The following is a 3,405-nucleotide window of genomic DNA, read 5'->3' as shown; positions in this document are numbered from 1 at the left end:
ATAATGGCAACACACAGATAATTAGCACTAATTAGGGATTAAGCCCAGCAGACTTACATGGCCCAATGAAAAACAAAGGGGCCTACCTACGAGGCCCTAGGCCCTAGGCCATCTGGATCGGACGAGGGTACACTGATAATTTCTATCTTCTCTTTAATTCCCATCTATCTACTGAAAAAAATAGATCTTCTCTTATTAGTACCCTAGCGCCGCCGCCTCGCTGCCGCCACTCCACCAAGAAAGGGAACTGCCGCGTGAATTCGACCGCTGGTTCGTTGCAGTCTAAAACCTGAAGGTATGACATATACATCACCTGAAGCCTAAAAGGTAGTCTAATACAACTATCTCTTTTCAATCTCAGTGGCCCTTCAAGAATGCTTGCGACTTGCCGTGATGGATTTCACACTGACTGGATCGTTGGCGCTCTCGAAGCAACACTCTGCCGCCGGGCCACGGCATCTGGGCATTGTTGTTCGTTAATTATGTCTACTCATCTTGATCTAATGAAGGTAAAGTTGTATACAGTCTCTACTTTTTAGATTGATTACTGGTTACTACATTTACTAAATTATTTTTTATAAGCCATACAATTTACTTACATACTCCCTCCGTCATAGTGTCAAAAAACATCTTATATTTTCATACAGAGGAAGTAGAAGATAAAGATCATATATTTATCAAAAGGCACAAAATTAATAACTAATTATCCCTTTTTATTGACTATTTTTCTGCAATAACAAAGAAATCATGACTCATGAGCCTTATTAATCACTCTAGTACTCTACATATTATCTTCATTTTCATTCTAGCTTATGTCCAAAAGTCATTGTACTCGGCAGACTATGTATATTATCTAGAATAATCTATCGTCAAGTCTCCTTAGCCCCCCTTATGTCCAAATCCTGGCTCCGCCCCTGCCCATGTCCGTACGAGAGGTGGGAAGACCTAACAGCAGAAAAAGTTATTGTAGCGCCAGCGCGTGAGCCCCGTAGATCTTTTGTGGCACCGCATAGTTGGCGCAGCTCTTGGAGTGTCTTCTCGTTCCACTTTGATTGCACATGTTCACTGGCGGACATCGCATACACATTCAACCTGTTTTTTTTAGGAAAATACGCATTCAACCTGCTGGTGCTATTCGTTGCAGCTAGACCTGGCCATGGGCAGCCTGCCCCGGTCGGCCCGACCTTGTCCACGGGCCTAGATTTCAAGCCCGAAGGCCGGGCTGGGCCCAGGCCCGCCATATTAGCGCGTTAACGAAGGGCCCGGCCTAAGGCCTGGCGGGCTTTTACACTGGCTGGCCAGGCTTGGACCTGATTTTTAGGCCCGACACCCGGGCCTAAATTTTTCGCATCAGGCTTGATTAGGCCCGGCCCGGCCCGAGGGATGGCCACTTATAGTTGCAGCCGTCGGCGACAGAGCAAGCTGTTTAACCGCCAAAATGAATAAATGAAGTTCACACCAGAAAACGTTTGCACAAGACACATATTTTCCTTTGTTTACTTGTCCGACTCAGAAATGAAGGCATATGATCAGTGCATCAAACGAACCGACTTGAAGGCGTGTCACCGTGCGTACCAGCATCGGTGGCCCTGAAGAGTTGAAGTCAAAAAGTAAGAACGAACCAGGGCTAGTTATCCTGTCTTCGCCGCGAGCATCGGGCTTCTCCAAGTCAAAACATCAAACACACACCTCCATGAATCCATAGACACATAACACTACCTCCAAAATTTTCCCTATTTGTCTGCCCTTCCATCTCCTACTTTGTTTTAAGCCATTTTTTTCTCCCGGTGATGGCTTGCCGCCGAGGCAACGAGATGGAGCGTCGAAGGTTCGGCATGATCTAGGGGGCGGCATCGCGGTCTCGGTGTGGGGGTCAGAAAACGGAGCAGTGCAGTGTGGGACAAGAAGGGTTTGGTTGATTTTTTTTCACATGGGCCGGATGTCGAAGCCGATGTGATGGATTAGATTTATATCCTTGTCTTTGTTTAAATTTTTGTCACATTGTAATTCTCCTGCAAGATTCACAAGCTCGGGCGACAACAAGCATTCATTCGCACACAAAAACGACATCTAACGTTGTACTCAAATTAATAATTTCAAATGTTTACCTAGTGGATTTTGTATGTCGTATTGCACTTGCACACTTTTCACAGAATGTTTGGACTAAATATCTGGCTTAGGTAGAAAAATTTGGCACAAATTAAAGGTTGTACACAAAGTTTGAAAACTCTAGACGGAGTTTCCAACAGAAGGCAAATCAGCTGCCATTGCATCGTCAAAGCGCTCAATCGCACCGCACACGTGCATTCGCACGCTGTGGGCTGTGGGCTGTGGGCCTGTGGCTATCTTCGAAAAGCGACGTTTGTGGTCCCCCCCGGGTAATCCCTGGAGGCGACCAGCAGGAAACAGGTCGTGCTCCATCACGTGAGCTGAGATCTTTGATTTATCTAACCACGCGTCCTTCACGTGGGATTAATATAAGTATAGTTTCATTAACACAGAGTAATCAATGCAATTAATATCATAACCCAACGCATGACGATTATTGATTCATTAGCAGTCTTTTTTTACTCCTTGGTTAAGTAGAGTACGTACACATTGATTAAAACTAGGTTTGTTACCTGGGCATGGGCCGGTTGCATCTAGGTAGGAGTAGGAGTATGTACTTAGTATATTACTCCCTCCGTCCGAAAATACTTGTTATCAAAATGAATAAAAAAAGATGTATCTAGATCGCCATCGCCGTCTCCCAACCCAAAGCTCACACAACAACACCACAAAGACCACCACAGCCGCCTCTTCCTCCTCCTATAAAAAGCAGCTAGGGTTTCTGCCTCTCGCCGGCTCCGACGCAGGTCCACCTCGTCTCCGGTGGCCCTAGGGCCATGGAGGCGCGGTGGATCCTGCCAAGGGCCGGCGGGAGGGCTTCGTTTTTAGTCGTTTCTTTCAATTTTGTTAGGGTTTGTGTTCTGCTCAGGAAGACGAAACGGCGGCGGCTTTCTGAAGATGGAATAAAGGTCTCCCCGCCTAGCCCCCGTTCCAGTGGTGCGTCTAGCATTGTTGGTGGGCGTGTGGAGGTGTGTCTCCGGCGGATCTATCTTTGGTGGATTTGCTCGGATCTCGTTGGTGTTCGTCTACGTTCGTGTGTCTTTGGATTGGATCCTTCCGATCTATGTTATTCTTCATCTGCGGCGATTGTTGTTCTGGTGCGCCGGTCCTATGGGGCCTTAGCACGACGACTTCCCAATTGTCTACTACAACAAGTTGTGCCCGACTCTGACGATGGAGGGGCGATGACGGCGGCGCGCCTTCGGGTCGCTTCAGTGCTTGTAGTCGTAGCTAGGTGTTCTACGGATCTAGATGTAATTTTTATTATTTTTGGTATTCGTTGTACTGCCATGATTG

The 3,405-nt window shown here is 46.9% G+C and overlaps 1 long non-coding RNA gene across 1 annotated transcript; it reads left to right on the top strand.

The window, feature by feature from the left end:
- Nucleotides 1-179: 179 nt before the first annotated feature.
- On the top strand, nucleotides 180-3,196 carry LOC123041972 (uncharacterized). Its single transcript, XR_006418678.1, has 3 exons — nucleotides 180-295; nucleotides 362-509; nucleotides 2,978-3,196. It is a non-coding gene; the product is annotated as an uncharacterized lncRNA (long non-coding RNA).
- Nucleotides 3,197-3,405: the final 209 nt, after the last annotated feature.

The sequence above is a fragment of the Triticum aestivum genome, chromosome 2B, assembly GCF_018294505.1.
Source record: "Triticum aestivum cultivar Chinese Spring chromosome 2B, IWGSC CS RefSeq v2.1, whole genome shotgun sequence".
NCBI classification, from domain to species: Eukaryota; Viridiplantae; Streptophyta; class Magnoliopsida; order Poales; family Poaceae; genus Triticum; species Triticum aestivum.
Note: the sequence above shows the minus strand (reverse complement) of the source record. Positions and strands in the feature narration are given on the sequence as shown.